The 14,376-nt window shown below is 35.4% G+C and overlaps 1 protein-coding gene across 1 annotated transcript in view; it reads right to left on the bottom strand.

Annotated features, from left to right (window-relative positions):
* The window catches only part of LOC127956567 (uncharacterized), a 355,838-nt gene that overhangs the window by 79,271 nt on the left and 262,191 nt on the right, over window positions 1–14,376 (bottom strand). The gene's annotated exons all lie outside the window — the stretch shown is intronic.

Raw genomic sequence — 14,376 nt, 5'->3', positions numbered from 1 at the left:
AGGTCCCACCAAAAAATTTTCTCGTCCCGTCCCAATCCTGTGATAGTGATTTTGTTTACAATAAATGTCAGCCTCTAGTGTGAAGATGGATAGCCAGTGTCAGAAAGCAAATACCGGACGATCTCAGGTAATTGGTCTTAAATATTTTGTTAGCAGGTGACAGAAACATTCCCTTTGTGTGATATTTAATGCGCATCTTGTCAGTAGGTGATGAAGATTTACCGCTGATTACACAACCGGCTTTACTGACAAGATAAATTAAATATCGCGTGTGATTTATCGTGCAGCCCAACTGCCTAAAATATAAAGTATTGGTAAATAAACCAAACTAACAAGACACGTGTTAACAGGATATCGGCCTACATAGTGCTTGCAGAAAATAGTGCTGTCACCCACTAACAAAATATTTATGGGTAATTACCTGAGATCATCCGAGATTTGTCTGCTGACTCTGGTTATCCATCTTCACACACCTGCCACAGCAGCCACAAGTCGCACTGGAGTGACGTCAACTCCCCCTTGGACTGATTGAAACTCAAACTGCAACTTTTAGAAATGCAAGCGCAGACAGTGGAAAGAAGGGCAAAGGGGAAAAGACCACAAGCACATAAAAAAATAACATGTGAGCAGGAAATTGATTTTGATTTTGTTTGCGACTTGGAAAATTTTTAATTCATGTTTCAGTTTTGTGTAATCCATGACTGCACTGTTTGTTATTGTAAAAAATTGCATTTGTTTTTCGGTTTTGTGCGTTATTATTTTACACGTGTTTTTAAATATTTTATTTATGCTTATTATTTTTCGATCTGTGACTGCAATACATTTGGCCGGATTCTAATCCCATAATATACTCCTCAGCAGGGCAGACGGAGAACGGGGATCCATTATTCTCCAGCACCCACTCCACGACCGACTGCTCCAGGCATAGGAACTGAACAGCTGGGGGATATTCATTCTGGGAGGGGGGAGAACAAAACAAACAAAAAGGAAAGATTACAAAACATAGCTAAACTCACTTTTCGGTCCGCTATTCTGTCACAAGTGTGCTAACGCGCAAGATGAAGGATATATAGGCTATATCAAAAGTTATTTTAATGCTCATGGGAGAACAAGGCACATCCAACACAAATCATCAAACATATGATATAACATTAATAGCAGACAAGGAGGAACTAAACAGACAGGGATTTTAAACACAAGGAAAGTAATCAGGGGAATGGAAACCGGTGGGGATTAATTAACAAAACAAGGGAGCGGAACAAAAAGGAACAGAAAGTCCATGATTATGACAATATGATACAGTATGGTAGAATAAATATTTTAAACGTGTTACAGGTTGTTGAATTACACACATAACACAGTACTTCTACAGTAATAAAATAAAATTAAACGTTTTTTATATGTAAAATATAAAAGCCCAGCAGACAAGCAATATGCATAATTTATTTATTGGTTTATGCCTGATCACTTAAGAAAATAAGTTGATACAGCTGATTTTAGTTAATTTTTATTTCTTTTTTCTCCATTGTGAAAGTTACTTCTTGCATCCAAAATAAATGCAAGCATATTATCAGCATTATCCGCTCATGAACTCAGTACTTTCTGTGGTAATGCTGAGGGCTGTTACGTCACTGATGGTCATTGTGTTTATATTTATATTTTATACTTAGTCTTGGATTGTCACTGTTTTTTGTGCTTTATAATGTAAATACTTATATTTGACTTCAGGGATCATGTAATCTCTTATTGACATACAAAAACTTGTCCAATTTTTATTTTTATTTTATTGCTATTAACAAGGCCAAAAACATCCAACAAAATCCACAAAGGCAAAACAGATTTCATAAAAAAAATGGCGAAAAATATAAAAGCCTGAAATTTTACATATCAATAACAATATCGATATATCAATAACTCAGCATTTGTTTAGATGTGTTGAACTGAAGCAGTGGATGACATCATTGACCAAATGACCCCCTTCTTTGTTTGACTCCTCCTCCACATCATCATAATCTGTTATTAAATACAACATTTTAAATCATGTCAAATACTGTAACTGAATAAATATTTGAAGTCTAAACAACTGGAAAAATATAAAATATTAAATCTAAATAAAGATGTTAATATGAGAACAAAAGTGTTTTAGTAACTTACTCTACATCTTCACTGACACTCATGACATCATCATACTCTCTCTGATTAACTCTCTCTGATCAAGAATGACATAAAAACATCTCATATCAGTTTATAAACAGTCCCTTTTCCTTTCATTGACATGATTACAAAGAGCGAATATCTGATCCTCCTGTAAACATGAAAATGGCTCTAGTTTAAATATTTAAATATGAGTCATAATAAAATATGATCCAATAAACCCATTAAAGTCAGTAATTTAAAATATTATCTGTAACAATCTGGATTTTAAATATTATATATATTTTAACTGATAAAAAAAGTAAAACACCTTTTCTGATATGAGAGTTCAGTCTGCTTGTCATGACATCATCATAGTCTTCTACAAATACACACATTCATAACAGACACATTCATTGCATTCAGAAAAATAAATAAATATCTAACTTAATTATACAGTAATATTTTAAATTAAAACTATATTCTATGCTGTTGTAGAGTAAGAGAGTGACACCTGTCTCAAGATATGGTTTCAGTCCATCAGTGATGACATCATCATAGTATCCCGGTGTGATTTCCTTCACCATCTCTTCTGCATCAACACACAATATGTTTGGATACAAACCAAAATATTTTCTTTTGGCAGATTGAGAATGTATTAATCATTTGTTGATGAATCATGTGATCAGTTAAAAACGTCTCTGACCTTTTAGGCCACTGCCATTGGTGACATCATCATAATATGCAGTCTTGAACTCTTTTGCAAAAAAAAAGGAGAACAGACTGTTAATATATAAGCAAACAGAAGTACTTAAATAATATTGGGTCAATAATCTAATTTGTAATAGCATTGGTTCACTTCACTTAATTATTTATTTAAGAATTAAAAAAAAAAAAAAGATTTGAGTAAATATGCGCATCATCTCTCGAACCTGAGAAAAGCTCATCAGCATCTTCATACCCAGAATGTAGTTCTTCAGAGATGAGACTCCCTGTTAAAGAAGAGCAGAGCAGAAACATGTTCATCTTTACAAACAAACTGAATCTTCAATACCTTTTGATCATAAAGAAGACAGCTCAAATATTAATTATTCACATTTTAAAAGCATTATAGGCAGAAATCCCTTTATTTTATGTTACTAAACACACAGGTATCCTCAAATGAACCCATTCCTCACTGCATTCCAGAAATAGACACACACACACACACCTGCACCTACACTAAACAAGTGTAACAAATGAACACCTCCTTATGACAATCTAAAAATACTCAAAGGAAGACACACACACACACAGACACACATACACACAAACACACACGCACACACACACACACATACACACACACACACACACACACACATATAAACATGCACCTGCAGCTCTGTGGTTTTCTGTCAGGAATTCTGTGGTTTGAAGCAGAAGGTTTAACAGGACTAATAATAGATGAACATCAACTGTCTGACAGATGTCATTTAATTAATGCTATTAAATGAGATTGATGGCTCATGTCTCACCCCTCTGAGTGAAGTGATTTTGTCTGTGCTGAATCTCCTCATAAACGGCCTCAGTCTTCCTCCTGTGTCTCCTCTTAGAGAGAGCTGTGAGTGTAGACAGACAAACCTGCTGTCAGTTCACAACACATGACTGATCACACACTGAATAAGACACAATATGACAGTCTCTGGATCTCTCCTACCTCTCCTCATCACTCTGTTCTGCTGAATCAGTATAAGCAGTGGCACTAAGAGCAGTAAGAGCACAACTCCCAGAACAATCACAAGCACTGGGGGGACGGAGAGAGTTTGTGGAGGAGAGACTGATGTTGAGTGCACTGGAGGAGAAACTGGAGGAGAAGCTGATGTTGTTGTGGCAGGAGTAGAGGACACAGACAAATCTGTCAAAATGGATATAAACACATTAACAATAATGTAAATGATTGATCTAAATGCAAATATTGTTAGAATTGAGATGGTCCAAAATTTTTGACAAACCTGCACAGTTGAGTGTTACAAGCTTCTTTTGCGCACAGTCAGTGTGGTTTTTCAGGGAGAGAGAACAGTCCCACAGGTGAATCTCATTCCCTCTGCACTCGACTCTGTTCATCCACACAACACCTTCACCAGCACCAAAGACTGAATTCCCATCAGCCCTCAGTGCTGCTCCACAACCCAGCTGCCTGCAGACCACCTGAGCATCGCTGATGTCCCACTGATCATCACAGACTGAGCCCCACACAGAGTTATGATACACCTCCAGCCTCCCAGAGCACCGGCCCTTACCTCCACTCAGTCTGAGAGGAACATGATCTGAAACACACATCAATCAGCACTGAGCAGCTTCAGCACATAATTTACAACAAAATACACTAAAACTGAAGACAGAAATTTAAATGTGCTTATTTTAAATGCAAATATTCCAATCCACAGATAATAATATATGAGACAAATACATGATTAAACTAAAAAACATTAACAGGTGTATTATCAGGAAACTTACTTGAACACTGTCTCTGGTGAGGAGATGCTGAACATGTCAGATGACTCCGAGGAGACTCATCACTCTCCTTCACTGAAATAAAACATTGTATAATCAAGACTCTTCTCACCTGCTCTGTTTGTTTTTGCAGAAAAATGTTTACTTACCACATAAACCTGACCATATTAAATCCAAAAAACATTTAAATTGATCTTACTCGAGCAGATAATTTTGGCCACCTCATCTTCATCACAGTAGTTCTGTCCCCAGGGTGAAGATGGACACTGCCATAAAGAGGAATCATGTGGTCGACATGTAACTTTATCCAGCCAGTTAGGAGCTGATTTCAGTCTTGGTGCAGAAGCAGATAAATCACCAGATCTTCCACAGTTCAGCTCTTGACAGATCAGACTCACTGTGTCTCTGTCCATCTGGTTCCAGCACACATTACCCCAGGATCCATTGTAGAAAACCTCCACATTCCCTTCACAGCCCTCAGTTAACCTGATCTCTTTAAACTCTAGATAGAAATGCAAAAATACCATTAAATAAATTAATTAAAAAAGGGCATTATGGACAAATTAATATAATTATGAATATGTAATATTCATTTAAATAGAAAAAAATCAGCAGCATGTCTACCTGAGCACACAACCCCTACATCCTCCTTGTGACTACAGTCATGTTTTCCCCAGCCTGAAGAAGAGCAGCTCCACAGGGACGTCTCATTCCCCTCACACTCCACCTCATCCAGCCATATGTGACCAGAACCAGGACCAAACCAGGCTGGTACCTGCTGGTTACTGAGGGCCACTCCACACTGCAGCTGTCTGCACACCACATGGGCATCTTTAATATCCCAGGAGTCATCACACACTGTCCCCCATGAGCCGCTGTGAAAAACCTCCAGCCTCCCTGCACAGTCTCCCCCAGAACCCACCAGCCTGATGGACCCACGACCTGATATTCAGAGACAGAAAAACAACATTACTGATCACGAACAACTGCAGAATCTGTCCAGATGTTGATTTTCTCACCAGTGTTCTTTACTGACAGATGTTGTGTGGAGCTGCAGTTGAGAGTTTGTGAAGAGCTGCAGTTCTCCAGGTGAGCTTTACTGTCTGGAGATAGTATTTATTTGTCATTTAATATTTATCTAAAATATGCTACATTTGTTGAAATGTGTAGTTTTATTCTGAAACCAGACTTCAGTGTGGTGTGAATGTGCTCACTAGAGCAGATGACTCCAACATCTCGACTGTGAGAACATTCAGCTCGACTCCATGAAGAGATGGAACATTCTGAGAGTTTTGTTTCATTCCCGTCACAATCAAACACATCAGCCCAGGTTTCATTAATTCCCGCTCCAAACCAGTCTGATCCCACAACAGACACAGCAATCCCACAATTCAGCTGTCTACAGAGGACACTGGCAGTTCTCATATCCCAGCATGCATCACACACTGTGCCCCATTTATCGAGATACTGAAGCTCCACTCTTCCAGAACAAGAGTCTGAACCATTCACCAGCCTGAGATCTGTGTAACCTGGACAAACAATTGACAGCTCTTTCAAACAGTATGAAACTAGAGTTAAAATAATTGAACAAAACAACAGCAGTATATTACATGAGTATGTAATTTATCTAAAGAGATGACAAATGTTGATACTCAACCAGAACAGATCACTCCCACATCATTGTCATGAGAACAGCTTTGCTTCTGTGAAGATGATCTTGAACAGACGTCTATCTGAGATTCATTTCCTCTGCACTGAATCTCTTCTGACCAAACACGGCCTTTTCCTTTACCAAAAGCAGCTGCTCCCAGCACCTGTACAGGAGCCCCACAGTCCAGCTCTCTACACACAACCTCTGCATCCTGCTGGTCAAAGACAGCGTCACACACTGAACCCCATCCTTCTGTACGAAACATCTCCACTCTCCCAGAGCACAGGTGAAGCCCGTCCACAAGTCGAAGTCTTTGCTCTGAGTCTTTGAAATATAAAGACACATAATTAAACATCTCTACTCAGCTGGAGGACTAGAGAAAAATCATTACATTTAGAATTTTTTTTGTCAAATCTATGAATGTAGCTAATTCACTTAATCTGCACTAATTTTATATGTTCGGTTCACTTAGTTTTGTCGTGGCCACGAGTTCATTGTGTAAACAAACCTGCATGACCATAGAAGCCTGGGATTATCAGAGATATAGATTTATTAATATTATTAATATTATGTACATTATTATAGAAATTATTACATTATTTAATTACTATATTAACAACAGGCCTAGGTTACCAGACTGTAGTCTGTGCACGTGATGTAAACAGCAATCAAAAGTTTATCATGAATAAATGTTACATAAAGTACATAAAATAAAAAAGGGCTACAAGAAAACATTTTTATCCATCCCACACTCTTGTAAGTCCATTAACTGATCATCTTCTTCCCTTAATATTTGTACATTATTATTATTATTATTATTATTATTATTATTATTATTATTATTATTATTATTATTATTATTATCATATTCATTATGTATTTGATTTATTTTCCCTTCATTTCGATCTCTTTATGTTCTGAACAGATTTGTAAATAATAATAATAGCCTGATATATGCTGTATGACTTACGGAAATGTTTAATGGAAGTGCAATTTGAAGGTCAAATTTATCATATATTACATTTTATTTTGGCTAATTTATACACTATAATTATGCATTTTCGTTGAAGAATCAATCATTTGCATAGTGTCATTTGTAAATGAAAAACACAACACGCCACATACAATCAAATACAATTATAAAGTCGAAACTTTATTGGTATAATTGTCAGGCGTTTATAGTAGGCTATTTGCTAAATATATGGAAGAATAATAACACTAACATAATTATACAGAACATTAATTAGGTAAAATGATACACAAATTGAAAGGGGAAATAAGCATATATAACAATAAATATACAAATAATTATATTAATAATTTAATTAATATAATAATTGTCAAGATCCGGTCAATGAATTTCCCTTTATTCACCACCTAGGAATATTCTTTGTCTTGCACTCTATATAACTGTTTGTGTTTGACCCATGCCTGTTACGACCACGTCTCTGTGTAATAAAAGTTTGCACATGGATCCGCATGTCTCATGACTCGTCAGCCCCATTACAATAATATTATTATTATATTATTATATTGCAGTTATTATTATTATAAAATACAAATATTAAATAAAAAGAAACGATCAGTTAATGGATTTACAAAACTGAAGAAAAATGTTTTATCAATCTTTAATAATCCCAGGTCCTAAGGGATTATTAAGAACTACGAACTAACATGTCCCTCCAGCTCAACGTAGTAGATAAAATGTAATTTTATCTCTCATCTGTAATTTGATAATTTTCATTCTATAAACAACTGAAATAAGATTGTCAGATCAGACTGTCTGAATATACTAAAGACATGACATATTAAATGGTGACTCTCTTCATCATAGTTTATTTTAAAATAATAAGGAATTAGGATTAATATATTATTATGAATAAAACAATTAAACAGAGGCTGCCTGTTTCATGAGATTGATAGTGATGTTTGTAAACACCAGCATAAATATGTTTTTAGCTTGAGTGTGAATTATGAAAGAGAGTGATGAAATAACAGACTGAGGTTTGGAGCTGTTTACCTGAACAGATGACACCAGCATCTTGACCATGATTACAGTTCTGCTGTGCAACCTCGCTGTCTGACCTGCAGTCTTTAAGTGCAGTCTCTGATCCACTACATCCTACAAGAGCCATTGAAATTGGTCCTGATCCTTGTCCAAAGTAAGCTTCATGTGTTGCTTTTACAGCCGTCCCACAGTCCAGCTCTCTACACACCACTGCAGCATCAGCAATATCCCAATAATAATGACACACTGTTCCCCACTGACCATCATTATAAACCTCCACTCGACCAGCACAGGGATAACTACCATTCACCAACCTCACACTCACACTGTCTACACATGAGAGAGAGACAAACAGTGAACATACCAAACATAGTATGTAGTAAAGTGTAACATTACATGTAAATTATTTCAGCACATTTTAAAGAATATATCACCTCTTGACTCTGAGTATGTACCTACCAGAGGTGATGAGTTTTATCATATAACACAGAAACATCAGCATCAGACAGTTCTCCATCTTCTCCTTCAGCTCGATACACACACTACTTCATCAACTCAGAGCACAGCACAAGTTTCTCGTCTGCTCCTCAAACACACTGAAGAAACTGGCTCCTGTCAGCCCCCTAAAGAGAGAGAGAGACTCACAGCTGCCAATGACACTCACTGTTCCCTTATTAGACACAACAGAGGAAATCATCAAACACAATCAGTGACAAATCAGAAAGCAGCAGTTTGATTTTCTCCATATATATCAATAAAGTGTGAGCGCTGATGAGCGGGACTCCTCCTCCAGCGTGAAGAGACACTTCACTGAGGACAGACTCGTGTCAGTCAGAAGTCAGTGTGGAGATAAAGTCACACTAAACTTAAAGCAGATTGATACAGAAACACTGCAGCTTATATTCAGCATCAAACCTGAACCTGAACACAGCAGACACAAGCTCTGATCACTGACTTCTGTAAGTCTGAACACTTCAAACACTTACACAAACAAACTAGAACCAATTTCTAATGACTAATTTTAATGGATTTTCCTCAGTTGTTCTTTATTCTATCAGAAAACAAATAAAAATGTGATTACTCCAAAGTATTAACTATATTGTTGCTAATTTTATTTTGAGTATTATTTTTATTTTTATTTTATTATATCTACTTTCATTAGGTTTAACTTTGAGAATAAAATAAAAGCAATAATCATGTGGGTTTAATACTGCGCTACTGCATTTGTCCAGCAGGTGGCAGCAAAACACTTCTTATTGTAAAGAGGAGCAGACAAGAGTCTTGTCTCTGTGTTGCTGCATGAGGAACTTCTCACCAGTGAAAGTATTACAGGACAGTCTCTATTATGTGAAATGATAAAGTTAACAAAATAATAAATAAATGAGTATATAAATAGACTAGGAAAATAAATAAAATGTAATAAAAATAATAAAAATTAGAATTATACTTATATTTCATTATTTATTTACAATTATATTTTTTTCATTTAATATTTAATAAATGTGAAAATATATAAATGTTAAATACATACATAAATAAAAGTGAAAATAAGCGTATAAATAAAAAAATGTAAAAAATGTGGTAAAAATGCAATTATACATATTCAAGGAAATATAGACATACTTAATATTTGTTGTTTTACATTTTTTAGGCAAGACAAATAATTGTCAAGAGTTGGAAATCAGAGGATGTCACTTCCTATCAGGAATGGGCGGTAGAACTAGAGTGTCTGCATTTGAACAATTGTCTTTTAAGCAAACTCAAGCTAAATCTGTATTATGAAAAATGGTCTAAGTACTTAATTTATTTGGAAAAGGGACATTAATAACTGTGTGTGAGAAATACACTGTTTGTGACAGTGTAAATGTGATGTGTTATTGATTGAATTTATTTATTAATTTAATGTAATGTATTTTATTTACTGAATTTTCTTTTGATTATATAATGTAATATAATGATGGATGCTTTTATTGTATTTAACCTTGAAGCCGTATTTGAGGATTAGTTTGGGTTGGGTTTGTTAACAGAATAAATTGTTGTATTCTGTATTCTATTTTGAAATTTGTCTGAGAATCAATAAAACTGTTAATCACTAGATTAGTTTCAGGTCAGGGCTGGAGAACAGAGGAGCGAGGAAATGAGGAAGCATCAGTTTGAGTTTGAGAAGCACTTTATCTGAACCCAGTTATCTGATAACAATCATTTATTCAGTCACTCAGATTTAATTTTGAAATATTAATTTACAGTTTCCAGGAAATAATTTACTGTAGCTTTCAGTCTCTTTGGAAATGTGTATGCTCTTTAGAAACAATAATAATGGCTCAATGATTTCCATTAAATTGACTGATTGGTATTTGTTTCTCAATGCAAAAGTGTTATTACAAAGTCAGATTCTATTTTTGGATCATATTACCTAAATTCCTTCCACATTGAATTAATATTTATGATGATTTTAACTGATATTAACACTCCCTCAAAATGTATCCTAATAATTAAAGTTAAATAAATACATAATTACACAATTATTCATCACATATTTGACCCTGTTAAGTATTACTTACAAAAATGTAAAAATATCACAAAATGACACGTCCTGCTGTTTTTGTCAATATTTGCCTAAAACTATAATAAATTTTTTTGGGATTGTTCTTTCAATCCTTTTAGAGTAATATTAAATATGAGTTTTTACTAAAGACCAGTGTGCTTATATTACTACACAGATGTCTGAATGCATTTTCCCTCAATTATAGCCATACATTTTTGCCATTACAATATAATTAAAAAGCTATTATTTTTTACATTTAATATGTTTTAAAAATATAAAAACTTTTAATTTAATGTGAACATAAACAAAAGAAAAAAACTTCACATAAACAATAAATGTAAAGCTTTGCGTTCATGTTAGTTGTAAAATCACATGCACTTTTCAATGTTTTAATTACTGTTATTCAGAAGTAAATTTTAGCAATGCTTGTCAGGTACAGTATATATTAGTCCATACTTTGTTAATAGGTAATCAAAAAAGATAATAAATTATATCTATGAACTCATCATACAGGAATAATAGACCAAGTTTGCAGTTGCAATTTTGTTTAATACTGCAATACCGATCTATTTCTTTGGGTGGCAGTAAAGCACTGAGATGTAAACTTGAGGACTACAGATTTATTTAAAGGGGGGGGGGGGGGGGGGGTTAATGCTCGTTTTCACTCAATATCCTGTTAATCTTGATTACCTATAGAGTAGTGCTGCATCCTTCATAACTCCAAAAAGTCTTTAGTTTTATTATATTCATAAGAGAAAGATAGTCTGTACCAATTTTTCCCAGAAAAACAAGACCGGCTGGAGGCGTGACGTTTGCGTTGAGAGCATCTGGAAACTGTGACATTGCATGAGGAAAAAAACATAATCCAAAACAAACCATGGGTAACAGTCAGATTCAGCCGTATATTTATGATCTAGAATCAGATCCAGAGGCTGAAATCTAACAAGAGCAGCAGCAGCAACGACTACATCTGGACGTCTCTCTAGTATGTATTGAAACTTTGCTTAGCGGTTTTGGAAAATGACTAAGTTCCACTTTATGTCGTCTTTTTTTTTTTTAAGCTGTACATGTGGAAAGTGCAGTCTGATGACAACATCGCATGTTGTTTACTTGCTGTGCTTACGCGCAGATAGCTAAGTTAACAACACAGAGATATTTGAAGCAGTTTTACTCACCGCCTGCGCTTCCAACACATGATCGTGACCCTTTTTCGTTGGGACTGCATTATCCTTAAGAAATAAACGATATGCAAATCCGGCGTCAAACTGGGCCTTGTTTGTAAAACAAGCATCTTCGAAATGCAGGGGAACAAACACAAACACTTGCACAACTCCATTGATGCTCTGTAAAAATAAACTCCGTCCACTGGTCCCTTGATGCTTTTTTTTTTTTTTTTTTTGGTAATCTGTGCAGGGTTGTCTTGCCCTGGCAACCAAAAATACACGTCTTTTGTGACATTTCTTGTGTTCTCGCTCTGATCAATGAAGTCTGTTGTGCTCTCAGTGCTCTGCCATACGGGAGCGCGCCCTCTTCCGGCAGAAGTGGCCTTAGGACCCATATAAGGAAATTCCGCTCCATCTAACGTCACACAGACCCATACTTGAAAAAAAAACTTTCCGAAACTTGTGACAAACCGGAAGGAGTATTTTTGTTCCAACGTACAACTTAATTTTTTGAAACTTTGTCCATGTTTAGCATGGGAATCCAACTCTTTAACAGTGTAAAAAACTCAGTATGCATGAAATAGCATTTCACCCCCCCTTTAATAAATCATTGAACGGAATCATTGGAGCTTACTCAGAAACACTGTAACCATATATTAACATCAAGATAACAAAATGAGCCCTGCAAATAAATATTATCGATTGACAGCAATGAAGCAGCACTTTAGAATGTTGCGTGAGCTTTGAATGACTCGGTCCTGCAGTGAAGGACAGTTTCCAACCGAAAGAATATTAAAAGTATCAGAAAGTAGCAGTACATTAGAATGATATCATTTATGACTGCAGCAAAAAATTTTTGTTGTTTTTATTGATCTTAATTACAAAAACAATACAAATCTCACAAAGGTTTAATACCAAAGGAGTGGGGGGCAGAAAAACCTGAGAATTAACATATCAGTATCAACATCAATAAAACGTTGCTCAGATGTGTTAAACTGAAGCAGTGGATGACATCGAGCCAAATGTCCCTCTTCTTTGTTTGACTCCTCCTCCACATCATCATAATCTGTTATTAAATACAAAATATTAAATCAGGTCAAATGTTGTTATTGGATAATTATTTTAAAACTGGAAAATATTAAAAAATTAAATAAAAATGGAATATTTTTAACTAAATTAAAATAATGTTAAGATGAGAACAAAAGTGTTATAGTAACTTACTCAACAGGTTTGTCACATCTTCACTGACACTCATGACATCATCATACTCCTCCTGAACTCTCTCTGATCAAGAATGACATAAAAACATCTCATATCAGTTTATAAAACACATTTGAAGGATCACAAATCTAATACTCATGTAAACATGAAAAGGGTCATAAAAAATGTAGTTCTGTGCATTTCACCTGTTACCCCTTGAGAGATCCGTCTATTAATGATGACATCATCATAATTCTCTGGCGCGTCCACTACACATAAAAATATAAGTCAATTTAAAATGTAAACTAAAAATCATTAAGGCATATTATTTGAAGGAATATTATTACATATTGTTTTTAATTGATGAATTAAAACACCTTTTCTGATATCAGAGTTCAGCCCGCTCGTCATGACCTCATCATAGCTCTCAGATGTGTCTTCTACAAATTCACACATTCTTCACAGAAACATGTTCATTACCTTTATGAGCAAAAATATCGGCGTATCCACTGTCTGTATCAACTTTCAACTTTCTGTAACATCATACTGTCACAGTGTCTGGGTTGTGTTCCCTGGGTTTCCACTAGATGTCCTCCTTTCCCCACGGTGTCTGTCACTTCATTAATCACATTCCTCACGTCCCTGCCTAATCAGTGCACCCAGCTGTCACTAGTTATCAATTATCTCACTCTGGCAATTTCCCATTAACGTTTGTCTCTCCTAGTGTGTATTTAACCCGGTCTGTCTTAGTATGTGTCACGGAGTCATTGTGAATTCATGTCCATCAGTCTGTCTTGCCCATGCCTTGTCTTCTTGTTTTGTTTTCATGTTTGGGTTGTGTTTGGTATTGACCCCTGCCTGGACTGTTTATGCTCTTTGGATTACCTCTTAAATAAAGACTCAATCGCAATTGGTTCTCTCTCCGCGTTTCCTTGGATCCCGGTCGTGACACATACAGAGCAACTACAGTAATTTCCAAATGTGTGGGTATCATCTGTGTGTCAGCTGAAGGTTTTAGGTTCAGTCACTGTTTTAGCAATCACCAAATAGCTCAACTTTGTCTTCAATCTACTGATGATAAATATTTAATATTTTATGTCATTTATGGTGTTTAAATCATAAGTTTTTCCAAATATCTACATGCATCTAAAAACCATAAAACAGCCTGAGCTACTGAACT

The sequence above is a fragment of the Carassius gibelio genome, chromosome B4 (genome assembly GCF_023724105.1).
Source record: "Carassius gibelio isolate Cgi1373 ecotype wild population from Czech Republic chromosome B4, carGib1.2-hapl.c, whole genome shotgun sequence".
Classification (NCBI taxonomy): Eukaryota; Metazoa; Chordata; class Actinopteri; order Cypriniformes; family Cyprinidae; genus Carassius; species Carassius gibelio.
The sequence above is the reverse complement of the archived record's forward strand: the minus strand, read 5'-3'. Positions and strand labels throughout refer to the sequence as shown.